Source organism: Papaver somniferum, chromosome 11, assembly GCF_003573695.1.
Source record: "Papaver somniferum cultivar HN1 chromosome 11, ASM357369v1, whole genome shotgun sequence".
NCBI lineage: Eukaryota > Viridiplantae > Streptophyta > Magnoliopsida > Ranunculales > Papaveraceae > Papaver > Papaver somniferum.
In genome coordinates this window covers 48,150,335-48,165,999 of record NC_039368.1, presented here as the reverse complement: position 1 = coordinate 48,165,999, position 15,665 = coordinate 48,150,335, and the positions used below count along the sequence as shown (strand labels likewise).

Below are 15,665 nucleotides of genomic sequence, written 5' to 3'. Positions count from 1 at the left end.
GAAGAAGAAATAAGAAGAAAAAGAATGAATGAGCTTATCTGCTCGATCCGGTGTAGATAAGCCAAAAAATTGATAAGGCACCCGACCAAAATGATAATTGCAGCCAGGTCGGTTTATTGTAAGAAGACTCTTTTGCCCTTTAAACCAATCTGATATCTTCTTCGTCAGGTATTCAAAAGACACGTTTGAGCAGTCATTTCGTATAACTTTTCGAGATCTATCCGATGGTACTAGTTTCGTATCTAAATCGTTGTTAGATTAATTCCTATTAATTAAAATCTACATCAACTAGTTGAGCCATTAGCGGTCAAACCGTCTCTTGATCATCACTAAATCGTCTCTTGACCGGTCTAATAGCGTTGACGAGCTTGAGGGTCCTTACAAGATTGGTATCAAAAGTTTTCACTTAGGTTGAAGCAATTCTTAGGGTGCAAAGGACAACATCTAAGGGAATAAACTGCGTAGTTCCATGCGAGATTCAAGAGATACTAGGAGCGCGACTGTAACTGAATCACTTGAAGGGTGGATTTGGTATCAACTACATTCTAGTACAAAGTTTGGTAATATTATATTGTCTGTAGCGGTTTAATTAATACAGTTTGGTGTTCAAATATGGACAAGGTCCTGGGTTTTTATACTATTGTGATTTCCTCGTTAACAAAACTTATAGTGCCTTGTGTTTTTCCTTTTTTGCATTATATTGTTTATCTTTATAATTGGATTTACACAAGTAGTACGTATTCAATCTTAGTGGATACGTCCATATAATTGTAATCGATTATGGGGCTTATTTCTTAGAGGATTCGTATTTTGAAATATAGATAACAAGTTTATTACTTGGAAGAATTCCGATTTGATCATTTAGATAAGACTAACAATCAGGTTCATGGACTTCTTCGTATACACGTTCTAATTGATAACAGTAAAGATATAAACTATACATACATATTTTCAAGGATCATTAAGTTGGTCTACTTGCAATTGTATTAGGTTTTTTCCATACAGGTTGCCAAACGAATAATTTGGTGGTGTACTTGGTACCCCATCCTTTTCAATTGGTATCAGACAGGAAAACACCTTTAGACCTAATAAGTTTATGTTTGTGGCGATCTGAATTACGTACAAGAGCGTAATCTCGATTAACTAGCACTAGCCTTCGATAACACAAACCAATTATGGTGGAAAATAGCTATGTGTTCCTTGTTACAAGCTTGTCATTTCAAAATATGGATTCTAGTTGTAATAGGATACAATCTTCCAATATAAGGAGAAGGAACAATTACTATTCCAAAAGATATATCTACATATAGCGATGAAAAAATCAGTAATATTAAACACAACTCCGATGGTCTGAACGTTATTATCCATGTCATTAGCCAAGATCTTCAGCATCATGTGTCAACGTGCACTAGATTGAAGAACGTTTAGGATATCTCAGAAACTATATTTGAAGGGAATTACACACAAAAAAAAGCAAGGTTTCAAAACCTAACTTATGACTGCTAAATCCTTCATATGGATGATGAAGATTCGTTTGAGGAATTAAAACACAAGTTCTCTGAAATAGTGAATGTTTGTTATGCACATGGAATGACCTTTTCTGAAAAGGATATTGTGATGAAAATTCTGTGATCTTTACCATCTCGATACGAGTCTAAGAAACATGCCACCACAGAAGGAAACAAGCTCACTGTACTTTCTAGAAGCAATCTTGTTGAAAATTTAAAGATTTTTTTATCATGAGAAACTGATAATTAAGGAAAAGACTTCTGCTCTAGAAGTTATGACCAAATCAAGCTCTCCTTTTCATATGGTTATCTTATCTTGGGGTAATGAATGTTTTGATGATCACAACGAATTAGACACTACCATGTCTATGATTACATAACATGTGAAAAATCTTCTCAAGAGACAAAAATAAAGATGATCTGTAAAATGGGTCTACAGATCCAACTTTCAGAATAAATATTCTTCTCAAGATGGAAATCCTCTTAGTTCTTTAAATGTCACGGGTTTGGACATGTACAAAAGGAATGCCCAAGTAAGGAATTCTACCAAACAAATGATGCTCTCATAGTTAGGGCTGCACATGGTTCGGTTTTCATCGGTTATTGGAAAAACCAAAACCGAAACTGAAGTACTTTGTTTTCATGGAAACCAATGAACCATTTAGCCTACTTGGTTCGATTCGGTTTTGAGACTTTCGTTTTTCGGTATGAAACTGGTCGGTTTTGGTTAAACGACTGATTTAAAATTTCAGTGTTATTTCTGTCAGTTATACAAACCTGACAGACAACTTTTTCCAAACCTGTCATAAAATTGTTATTTTCACAGAATTTTAAACACATTATATGTTCTTCCAACACACATTAACAAAACAACTAAATTGCAAAGAGTCTAGTTTCTCTTTAATGAAAAAAGAAAAATTTAAACACCATAAGTTCATAACTGGTTGTTCCTTCTGAAGAATATGCATCTCTTTAGATGGGAAATCAAACCAACGGTCCCATTCTTCATAGGATCAGCACGGAATCTTATGCTACAATCCTGTCACAAAGAATGTTTTGAAGGTGGCTCTTCCCTATCGTAGTGATCCCATACTACAGCCCTAGTTTGACGATGCCTACCAAAGTAGTGTTGTTGTGTTTTCCATAGGTTTAATAGTACCTGCGCATAAGTGGAATAAACATCATATCAAAATGCAGCCACCACATAAATAAATCAGGGATCAAAACAACTTGAATCTTGTATATTCAATTGATTCAAGCAACACACAACATGCACACTCAATAATAAAGAAACAAAAACATAAAACATACGCGACCAATTGAAAACAACCAATTGTAACACAACACAGAAATCTCACCTTGATGGTAGTCTTCCAACAAGCAGTACTTGTGTCCAGGTTGAAATCTCAAAACCTAAATTAAAAACAGAGAAGCAATTCAAATTAACACCCAAAACACATCAAACAATTCACCACTTGAACTTTTAAATAACTTACAGTCATTCCTATTAGCTTCCTCTTACAAATCGAATCAAACAACTTTACTAAAAATCCAGTAAAAATTAAACAAATTAACTCAACAATAATAAAAAATAAACAAAATCCATAGTGTAAAATAGAATTTTAACCTGTTCATCTTTCTCTTGATTTTTCACAGTTTTGAGTATTTTCAACCATTAACATCTGATTTGAACACCGTATCTGGTTCTGCTGCTAGCCTGCTATAATTGTTGATTCCTTCACACGCCTTCTAACCAAAATCCAAAAAAAAACACACAATCATAAACAATTAACCTTTAATCCACTTCAAAAACTCATTAAGAAACCTATAAAAAGATGAAGACTTGCTACAATTACAGTACTCAAAAAATCAATTAGAAAACAATGAATCTTGCTTGGTTGTTTGGTGCTTAATTAGTAGATTCAAAGAAGAAGAAGAAGAGGGTTGAGATGAATCTGGTAATGGAGCGCTGGTGAATCTCTCTTCTACTATTTGGTGATAGAGAGGTGGTGAATCTCTCTGTGTAGAAGAGAGAGAAATAACAGTCGAGGATAAGAAGAAGAAGAGTGAGAGTGGTTGTGTTCTATCGGGAAAAAAAGGTAAGTAAACTATTAAACCTAAAATAGAGGGCTATAATGAATTGTATATATAATATCGATGGATAGAAATTTGTTACATATATATACGGTTTTCTCGGTTGTTTCGCTACGGTTTTGAGCAACAACCGAAACCGAAACTGGGACAGTCGGTTTTCTGAAACTGACAACTGTGATTAAACCACGGGGGTTCGGTTTCACTTCCATTCGGTTAATGAACGCACGGTTTCGGTTCGTTTTGGTTTTGTACAACCCTACTCATAGTTTCCCTTGATGATATGCCTGATGAGCTCCCTCCTGAAAATTATACCGAGAATTTTGTTATTGCGACAGAAACACCTATAGAGCCTAATTATGTCTCAGATAAGGAGATTCTTGAGTTCTTGAATAAATTCATCAAGAAATATGCATCCAAAAATGGGTATGTAGAATGGGTATATATAGAAGCTATGTGAGAGACGACTATTTTTTTCTTCAAAAAACTAGTCGTTCCTCGAAATCTACGAACTTAATAATTGATGTTCGACTTATAAAGAAATTTATCGAATCGGTCGAACTTTGGAAGCTCCATGATGAGTCACAGTTCAGGCTTAAAATGTAATTTCTCCTATCAGGCGAACCCTGTTGGGATTACTTAAAAATAGAAAGAACTAGGTTCATCCCATTAATCATCTTTACGGGACAGCCGAACCTGACACTGTCGATATAAAATATATAAAACAAATGGATGATAATCTAACTTATAATATTCTTACCATAGTAATTTAACCTCCCAAACATCCAAGTGATAACTAACATTTAAAACGGAAATACAAGTCAAAGAATAATAAAATGTTCAATTAAAATCCGGAACATCAAAGTGCGTTAACAAAACATATTCATTCACGACCTCTTTTATCACCTCCATGATCACTTCTGCGGCCTCTTTTGGTGGCTCCATGTTAACTTTTCTTCCACTTCCGCTTTCATGTTTATCATCGGTATCGGATGCATTACCACCTCCATTTGGGCCTCCGGGTTATTTCCGGGTTCTCTTCATCGCTTTTTGTTTGAATTGGTGGATTGACCTATGCGAATAATAGACTGCATAAACCTTATTTTTCAGCCACTGATGTCATTTTTTTGCAACTTTCTTCTGCATTTTCATCAACAACTTCGTTTCCAACGACAACTAATTTCATTACAAACCAAAAATTACAAAATAACATTATTCTGGGGTAAAAACTGATTCTGTTGTTTTTGGTAATTTGGGCTGTGTTGATAAGAAACGAGTTCAAACCCTAAACAAATGCACTGCACGGGAATGCTTTTAGGTTCGAGAAATCAATCTATAAGACTCTGGCCTAAACCAAGAAATGGTCGTTCCAGATTTAATTCGGTCACAAAGTGAAGGAGCAGGGTTGATCTTAGGGAGGGAAGCGGAGAAGGTGTTTGAGATCAAAAATATTGAACTTTGAAGGTGCGACTCTTGTATCGGAATATGGAACTGGCTTGCATAATGTAAGCTATCAGTTCTGGGTGTTTTCTGGACACTTGTGTTAATACTTGCGTTGTTCGTGTTGTCGTTAAAATAGGCCGAAAGCCTATTTATACAAGTCATTGAGTGCAAACCTCTAATCTCTTAGGAAGTGGAGGAAGTGAAGTAGTGGAGTAGTGGGTTTGTGCGAAAGGTAGTGATCATCGCGTTTCTGTTATGAGGGAAAATTGATTACACGTTCTTCCACCATTCTCACTACTGTTAACCGCGGATCTTTACTGACACGTTCTCGTAATGGACGTGTTGCACGCCGCACACTGTAAACCTCCATATCAATACCCAGTAAGCATCCCCCAGTTTGTGACATGTTTGATGTCTCGAATGACTGGGTCAAGTCGTTGGACTTTCCGCAAAGAATAACATACAGTGCTATTAGGTGAAACAACTAAGTTGTTTATGGGGTCGATATTCATAAAATATCACATGTGTTCGATGCATGTAATGCATCGGTTTTAATCAAGCAACTCAAGACAATCGATATGCACGAAGCATCGTTGTTTTAAAGCTTGATTGAATAAGTCGCGGATTGAGCGTCTTAAAATATCAGCATGTCCGACCACCTTCGGGTGATCGTTTGAAGGCCGCATGGGAGAGCCATCATTTGGTCGATCGCTCCCCGTGGAAGAGAGGTGGCTGGTGATTGTCATGCTGCTTTGCGGGTTTGATGGAAATAAATCTACATCATCGAACTATGCATGCAAAGTTGGATGGATGGGATGATTTACGACAGTTGCATATTGTCGTTGATGCAAGTTTTAGGATTTTGGGGCCGAGCGGACAACCCCTTTTAGGCGAACGATTCGAGACACTGCTTACTAGTTCGAGCAGGTCGATCAACCTCGTGCAAATATGAGTTGTCGGTGAGCATGTTGACATCTCCTGGGCCATCTAAAATTAGATCTAAACCACTCGAATCAGCTGGCAAAGATGGATGGTTGTGATCGTTTTGCGGCAGTAATGTGTTGCCGCAAAGTGATTTTAGGTTTTTTTAAACGGCGTGTTCACGCTACTTTGGGTAAGCGATTTGATGCGCCTTGGTCTTGTTATGAGCAAGTCGATCAACCAACGATGGAGTTGGGTTAACGATGAACACGTTAGCATCTCGTTGGCTGCCTGAAATTCGATCAAGGCAGTCCAACTAGGCAGGCGAAGATGGACGGTCGTGATTGATTTGCTGCAGTTGTGTAATGCCGCTTATTGAAAAAGAACGTGCGATCACCCTACTTTAGGAAATCGGTTTGGCGCGCTCCTGGATTGTCGTGTGTAGTTCGACCGGCCAGAGATGGAGGTGAGCCGCTGGTGATCATGTGGGTACCCGTTTGATCATTCGAAGGAAGATCTAAGCCGTCCAACTAGGCTGGCAAAGTTGGACGGCCGAGATGCATTTTGAGACTCTTCTTAACAGTCTCAGCTCGTTCGAGCTATTCTTGTACAGCGCGATCACCCATGTTTGGGATCAGCGTTCAAAGCACTTTGCGGCTGAGGGAATGGAACTCGATCGGTTAGGGCACTAGTGGGCACCTCGGTGGTCACTGCAGTGATTGCCTAGTTCTGTTAGGAGTAAACTATGCTTGTTAAATCGTGCGGCCAAGTTGTGTGGCCGTGATCGTTTCTGAGACTGACATTAACATTCTAGATTTTCTTAAGAATAAATATGTGTTCAATCACGCCAACTTTAATTAAAAAGTGTATGCACACGCTGATCTCTTTGTTAGAGAGATGTAGCCCGCATGAGTATTTTTTTGCAGATCCCAATACTAACACTTCGGGAAATTTTTGCTACTTTGCTGAGAGTGAGCACTGATCGTCATGTCATGTCAGTATTGAGAGTTCGGCTGGGAACATAGCATAGAAAAATACCAGGAGAGTCATGCATTAGTCAATAATGTTGTCAAAAATAGAATTCACAGAATATTTGGGATTGCTAATACGCGCACCATTCTGAGTGAATTTCATATATATATATATATATATATATATATATATATATATATATTGTATTGTTCAATAAGCGAGGAGGGTTTTGCACTCGTTTCTCTTAAAATGTCTTTACCTCTTGCAGGGTGACAAGGCAGTAAATACTGGTTTTACAATTATATCCTTGAACTAAAAACCACCATCAATATTAAGTCCCCTGCATAGCACGTAATGGTTACACTATTGCGGGGTAAGCACTAGATGGTGACAAATAAAGGTAAAACTTATGATAAAAAGTTAGATGTTACCAGGAGAGATGGGTCGACTTGCCTTTGAGAAGGACATGTTTAATGAAACGTAAAGGCAAGTAGCAATCACCTTCTGGTACGTTGAGGCCGAGAACACTAAAATGATGTAGTGGAGCCTCGACTGATGAGTGTTAAGTAAGTTGATCCTGGAATACAAAGATGAGTGTCGAGGTGGTGGAGCCGTCAGCACTATGATGTGTTGAGGCAGTGATGCCTGACAACACGAGTGAGTGATGAGGAGATTGCGCGTCTCATAACTAAGATGAAGATGTGTTGAGGCAGTGATGCCTGACAACACGGTAGTGAATGTTGAGGAATTTGCACGTCCAGTGCTAAGAGAAAGGATGTGTTGAGGCATCATGCCTGGCAACACAGTGGTGAGTGTTGAGGGATTTGCACGCCTCAACGTTAAGAGAAAGGATGTGTTGAGGCAGCATGCCTGGCAACACAGTGGTGAGTGTAGAGGAATTTGCACGCCTCAACACTAAGAGGAAAATGTGTTGAGGCAGTATGCCTGGCAACACAATAGTGGTGTTAAGGAATTTGCACGTCTCAACACCTAGAAGAGGGTGTGTTGAGGAAGCATGCCTGGCAACAGTGGTGAGTGTTGAGGAATTTGCACGTCTCAACGCTAAGAGAAAGGATATGTTGAGGCAGCATGCCTGGCAACGCAGTGATGAGTGTCGAGGAATTTGCACGTCTCAACGTTAAGAGAAAGGATGTGTTGAGGCAACATGCCTGGCAACACAGTGGTGAGTGTTGAGGAATTTGCACGTCTCAACACTAAGAGGAAGGATGTGTTGAGGCAGCATGCCTGGCAACACAGTGGTGAGTGTTGAATAATTTGCGTGTCTCAACACTAAGAGGAAGGATGTGTTGGGGCAGCATGCATGGCAACACAATAGTGGTGTTGAGGAATCTGCTTGTCTCAACACCTAGAAGAGGGTGTGTTGAGGCAACATGCCTGGCAACACAGTGGTGAGTGTTGAGTAATTTGCTCGTCTCAACACTAAGAGAAAGGATGTGTTGAGGCAGCATGCCTGGCAACAAAGTGGTGAGTGTTGAGAAATTTGCACGTCTCAACACTAAGAGGAAGGATGTGTTGAGGCAGCATGCCTGGCAACACAATAGTGGTGTTGAGGAATTTGCACGTCTCAACACCAAGAGGAGGGTGTGTTGAGGCAGCATGTCTGACAACACAGTAGTGGTGTTGAGGAATTTGCACGTCTCAACACCAAGAGGAGGGTGTGTTGAGGCAGCATGCCTGGCAACACAGTGGTGGTGTTGAGGAATTTGCATGTCTCAACACCAAGAGGAGGGTGTGTTGAGGCAGCATGCCTGGCAACACAGTAGTGGTGTTGAGGAATTTGCACGTCTCAACACCTAGAAGAGGGTATGTTGATGCAGCATGACTGGAAATACAGTGGTGAGTATTGAGGAATTTGCTCGTCTCAACATTAAGAGAAAGGATGTGTTGAGGAAGCATGCATGGCAACACAATAGTGGTGTTGAGGAATTTGCACGTCTCAACACCAAGAGGAGGGTGTGTTGAGGCAGCATGCCTGGCAACACAGTAGTGGTGTTGAGAAATTTGCACGTCTCAACACCTAGAAGAGGGTGTTGATAGACACATTTTTGTGTCTACGTTGTCCTTAATTTCATGTATTGTTGGTACTCGATTTTTTGTACTTATTATGGTATTTTATGTGTTTTTAGGTATTTTTGGAAATAAACATTCTTGGAAAAATCGTCTAAAGCACCGGAAGGAGCGTGTTATTCAGACTCTCACTTGTGGATAAGGGGCGCCCAAATGATAAGAGGTACCAAAGGATATTTGCACCCAAGCAGCTGATCAGAGACACCCCTCATGGCATCTGCTATTCGCACCCCAGGACCGGATAGGGGGAACCCATCTTCTTCTTCACGGGAAAGATATTTGGCGGGAAAAGAAATCTCAACTGTGTGAGATTCTGGTCATGATATTATGGGGATATTTGTGTCTTTAAGACATGATTATATTCTTACCATGATAGCAAGATTTTGTACGTGTCTTGAATGGAAGGAAATAGTATACTTTTGGATATTTTCGAAAACAGGGAAGGAATTATTCACGGAATTAATTGAAGATATTCTCTTCATTATTTGGCTCAATTAAATGAGAAGATTTGGATATACCATACAACTCAGAAGACGTGTGAAAATGGAGAGGAAATATTCCCGTGAAATACTTTCATTAACTGCAAAGATCTTTTGGAGTAATTAAGATGATTGTCGACCTAAGATTGGCTTCACAGTATAAATAAGAGTGTCTTGGGTATCAGTGAGGGGATGGAGAGTTTGGGGATCGTTTAGAGCAAACCCGGTTTAATCATTATTTTCTCCTATTTCATCACTTGTAAACACTTTTGAGCAATGAAAAATTATTCTGAGTGTGTTTCCAATATTCGGAGCTAAACCCAATCCTTGGGGCTATGGAGGAAGCCGTTGTTTCGGTAAAAGTGATATATTTTTATTAATTAATTACAACAACTCTATTATGATTTTTGCATTGAACTAAAATTTTTTTATATGATTTTGATTAGTTAGGTGTATTTTATCTTGATAGAATATGCTTGCTTTGGTTTTGATATTCTATGCTTGGATTAACATCTATTCTTTTGAAAATCTACATGTCTAGGCAATACTATTAGAATCAATCTGAATGTTGAGTTGCATAATTATTGTTTTATTAAATCACTAATATCAACCAATGGTGGAATCCTAGTCCTATTCTCTCCATAATTTTCACAACATCTTATTAATTTAGTTCGCTATTTTTATTTATTAAAAAAAATCTAAAAATCCGCTTTCACAAGTCTTGAACGAATCATACTACTACAACAACTTTGAAAACACATCAAATTTTTGGCGCCGCCGACGCGGACTTGTCTTTAGGCTAGAGTTTTTTTTTTTTTTTTTTTTTTTTTTTCTTTACGTTTTTGGGTTTTTGTCTTTTTCTTTCAGATTTTGGAATTTGGAGCGAAAGAAAATTTTGCCAAAGCTTTTGGTGAATACTTAAAGACTGGAGTAAAAGGCAAAGCGAAATGAGCGAAAGAAGGAGATTTTTTTTTATAAAAAAAGAGAGACATTTTTATTTTTTTAGACTTTCTTTTTCTTTTGCACTTTATATTTTTGGACTTTGGACTTTAAATTTTGGGACATTATTTTTAAACCCTACGGAAGGGTAGTTTAAATATAAATTGTTTTCAGAGAAGGACGGTGATTATGATATCACCTCGGCCCCTCGTGTTCGTACATGACATAAGAGTCATGGCCTGAGTCGACTACAAAGGTTCATCCCCCGTCTGGTACGGGAGGTAAGTTTGTCGAAACACTCGCGAATCCCCTGTCAGAGAGTTACTGTCTTCCTTCGTATGCATATATGTTGAGGACTTGAAAACGGCTGCTTTAATTTCCTAGTAAAGGGAAAGGACTGGCCATACAAGATAAGGGTTCGGATTTTATCACCGTTCTCTTCTTGCCCGCCTTAGGAAAACGACACCAAACGCGAACCTAAGCCTAAAATTTTGACTAGAACGAGACCGATAGGGTAGCGAGCTTAACGGGAAAGTCATTCGAAAAAAATTGGTTACTCTTTTAAGCATACTTCGAAGTTCTTGACGGTTTCTGTAAGTTGAATGCGTGACTGCGCCGCCTTGTAATACCGGTGAGGCCTTGGGTATCAAAGCTCTACCGAGCTTCCCTCGCCTCTATTCAACTTACTTTAACTCGGATTGATTATAGAGGGGTTTGCTTAAATTGTTTGCTAAGTGGAGCCATCATGCTTTTTGTTTGCTAGAAATCAGTAGGTTTGTTGTGGTGGAGTCAGCCTTGTCAGTGGGTTTATTTTGAGAATGTCAAACTGGTACAATAGCCAATACAACTAATATCCAACTGAACAAAATGGACATTACTACTTTGACCATAGTGTGAATAGTGGTTGGGAACATCCTCCTTTTGAAGGTTATGGGTCATACCATGATGAGCCTAATTACTATTCACACACCCACAGGTCATACGAGCAAAATGATCCTCCTATTTCTCTAGAAGAGTCTCTCAAGAGTTTCAATGAGTCAACACAGAAGTTTCACTTATTTATGAAAGAGACTTATAATATTCCGCTTCCAGAAGATTTCATAGAGCAGTCAACTAAGATGTCTCTAGAAGAGTCCCTCAAGCAGTTTAATGAGAGTACAAATAGGATTATGGAAAAATTTGCTCAAGATAGTCTTAACTTCCAATATAGTGTTCCCAATACCACCCTTGAAAATAAGGATAGTTTTTATTCACATAATCAAAATGACGAGGTTGGAATTGGTAACACTACTAGTTTAGATGAGGTTCAACCATTTTCATATTATTACAATGATGATTATGATGAGGATAGTGTTGATAAAGAATCAGACACATATAGGCATAGTGATCAGGAATTTGTTACTCCAATTGAGCTTTACAATAATAATATTACTTCTAGTTCAAATCCAAATAATTTTAGTAATTATTCACCTATTCAAAAGGACGGGGATTTGACTAGAAGTATCCCCATTTTAGACGATGTAGTATCTCCTTTTTGCGAAGCCAATAATGGTTTAGAGGAAAGAGTTTACCCTGAGAATATTGTTTTAGAGTCTAGCGAGTTAAAAACGCTAGTCTTAGAAGAAGATAAACTCGTAGAGATAAGTGAGGATGCTGATTGTAACTTAGAAGAATCAATTGACCATTTTCAAGAATCTGATGATCTAGAAATTACGGAGATTGTGACTAGTCTATCTAGAGACACTGAAAACTCTAAGTTTGGGGGTGATTATCACTTTCATAGTACCTTACCTTTAACTCTCAGAAAGGTCCCTCACTTGGGACTTGATATATGTGCCTCAACCATTGTGCCAGAATACCTTCATACTAGATCTCTTGGACCTAATAATGTCCAGGAAGAAGTTCAATTGTTAGAAACCCATCCTATGGTTGATGTGGTTTACCCAGGCGATAGTACCCAAATTGACTTTGTTTTCCCACCAAATATTTTTCAACCAATTGTGGGAACGTATAAGTTTCAGATGTGTCAATCATTGAGTTTTGAGACTAGATCTAATTACTTTAGGAGATTAGGGTCGACACATTTGTTTAAGGAAGACCACCACGTTCATTATGGTCAGCTGTGTAAGTCAAATTTGATTGACTTAGAGGATCCCCAGTTATTCAGATTACTTTTATGTGCTTCTAAATTCTTAGTTGAGTATTTCCAGACTCTACAACCTGACCTTCAGGATCCTTCCTTTGAGGAAGTCCAGTCGATGAACACCTTTTATCTATACCCAGTTACAGAACCCGAACCTGAACCACAACTAGATATTGTTATCTTAAAGTTAAGTAAGGGTATGTTCGGTATCTTCATGGTCTGTTGCGATTTTCTCTTCGTTTGGGTAACACTTTTTGATTCAGATGACCCGCAATTATTCCGGCTGCTGCTATATGATTCTTCGTGGTGACTAATCCTTTCTTAGTCTGGCTGAAGACTTTAAACTTAGCACTTCCTGGGAGGTAATCCATGCTCATGCAACACGGTAATATCTTTCCTTAACTCTTTTGCTTCAAGTGGTAACAGTTTCTCCTTGTTCATGTTTTTAATTTTATCTTTAGAACATTGAATACAATGTTAGATTTAAGTTTGGGGGTATGGGAGAAACTTTTAGTTGCAATAAATAAACTCCAGATCCTATAAATTTATGCTTATTAAGGTTGGCACTAACAAATCTAAGTGGATGGGAACATCTTGGTTGTAGGAGTTGAGGAACCAATCTGATTAGATGGAAACATCTAAATAGTCTATTCATAAAAGCACAGAGCTCAGGTGTTAGAATTAAAAAAAACATGGTAGTTTCGCCATATCTCGTTGAATTCTAATCCTTCTGTTTTTATTTTTTTTAAGTGATTTGGTGGGGCACACGATTCAAGTTGTTACCTTTGCTAGGGTGGAATAGAGTGATTGAGATACCAAAAAAAAAAAAAAGACCAGACCATTAGACCGACCGGAATAAATTCAATAAAGTCGACTACTGGTGCCCTTGTATATGCCAGTTGTGTTGACCTAGAGTTAGGTTTATCGACCACTGGTCCCCTTGTATATGCCAGTTGTGTTGATATTAGTCAGACTGGTATCTCAGTCCATTAGGATAGGTTCACCTTGGTAGAGGCCTTCAGACAGATATGGGAAACACCGTTCAGTTTTAACCATCTCTTTATCCATCTTCTTAATCTTTCCATGTGATTGGTTGACTCTGGTTATGATGTACAAAAACTATCTGAGTAGAGCTCTGTCACTTATATATGAATTTTAGTATGCTGGGTGCAAACTCGTGTACAGTAATTGGAATTTCGCATCAGGGTACTTCCTCCTATAGTCAATGATTGTATGCCAACCAAGGAGATTCTTTAGTGCCTTCCAAGGTTCTGCGTAGATAGCTAGGGTGTGGAGTAAAGGTTTTGTGGGTACACCTCTGGTAAACCCTCCAGAGACAACACTCCGCCACTAGGGCCACCTAGCGGTTTAACGGCTTGCTGCACGTGCTAAGCGTAGTCATTTTTATTTTCTAGATTTGCTCGAGGACTAGAAAATAATAAGTTTGGGGGTATTTGATAGACACATTTTTGTGTCTACGTTGTCCTTAATTTCATGTATTGTTGGTACTCGATTTTTTGTACTTATTATGGTATTTTATGTGTTTTTAGGTATTTTTGGAAATAAACATTCTTGGAAAAATCGGCTCGAAAAGTCATCTAAAGCACCGGAAGGAACGTGTTATTCACACTCTCACTTGTGGATAAGGGGTGCCCAAATGATAAGGGGTACCCAAAGGATATTTGCACCCAAGCAGCTGATCAGAGACACCCCTCATGGCATCTGCTATTCGCACCCCAGGACCGGATAGGGGGCACCCATCTTCTTCTTCACGGGAAAGATATTTGGCGGGAAAAGAAATCTCAACTGTGTGAGATTCTGTTCATGATACTATGGGGATATTTGTGTCTTTAAGACATGATTATCTTCTTACCATGATAGTAAGATTTTTTACGTGTCTTGAATGGAAGAAATAGTATACTTTTGGATATTTTCGAAAACAGGGAAGGAATTATTCACGGAATTAATTGAAGATATTCTCTTCATTATTTGGCTCAATTAAATGAGAAGATTTGGATATACCATACAACTCAGAAGACGTGTGAAAATGGAGAGGAAATATTCCCGTGAAATACTTTCATTAACTGCAAAGATATTTTGGAGTAATTGAGATGATTGTCGACCTAAGATTGGCTTCACAGTGTAAATAAGAGTGTCTTGGGTATCAATGAGGGGATGGAGATTTTGGGGATCGTTTAGAGTAAACCCGGTTTAATCATTATTTTCTCCCATTTCATCACTTGTAAACACTTTTGAGCAATGAAAAATTATTCTGAGTGTGTTTCCAATATGCGGAGCTAAACCCAATCCTTAGGGTTATGGAGGAAGCCGTTGTTTCGGTAAAAGTGATATATTTTTATTAATTAATTACAACAACTCTATTATGATTTTTGCATTGAACTAAAAATTGTTTATATGATTTTGATTAGTTAGGTGTATTTTCTCTTGATAGAATATGCTTGCTTTAGGGTTTTGATATTCTATGCTTGGATTAACATCCATTCTTTTGGAAATCTACATGTCTAGGCAATACTATTAGAATCAATCTGAATGTTGAGTTGCATAATTATTGTTTTATTAAATCACTAATATCAACCAATGGTGGAATCCTAGTCCTATTCTCTCCATAATTTTCACAACATATTTTTAATTTAGTTCGCTATTTTTATTTATTAAAAAAAATCTAAAAATCAGTTTTCACAAGTCATGAACGAATCATACTACTACAACAACTTTGAAAACACATCAGGTGTGTTGAGGCAGCATGTCTGGCAATACACTGGTGAGTGTTGAGGAATTTGCTCGTCTCAACACTAAGAGAAAGGATGTGTTGAGGCATCATGCCTGGCAACACAATAGTGGTGTTGAGGAATTTGCACATCTCAACACCAAGAGGAGGGTGTGTTGAAGCATCATGCCTGGCAACACAGTAGTGAGTGTTAAGGAATTTGCACGTCTCAACACTAAGAGAAAGGATGTGTTGAGGCAGCATTCCTGGCAAAACAGTGGGGAGTGTTGAGGAATTTGCTCGTCTCAGCACTAAGAGAAAGGATGTGTTGAGGTAGCATGCCTGGCAAGAAA

The 15,665-nt window shown here is 38.3% G+C and overlaps 1 long non-coding RNA gene across 1 annotated transcript; it reads right to left on the bottom strand.

Annotated features, from left to right (window-relative positions):
* Positions 1–2,289: 2,289 nt before the first annotated feature.
* On the bottom strand, positions 2,290–3,574 carry LOC113320531. The gene is made up of 3 exons (XR_003346158.1): positions 3,136–3,574; positions 2,867–2,921; positions 2,290–2,667 (listed from the first exon to the last, which is right to left on the bottom strand). It is a non-coding gene; the product is annotated as an uncharacterized LOC113320531 (long non-coding RNA).
* Between the last annotated feature and the right edge of the window lie 12,091 nt (positions 3,575–15,665).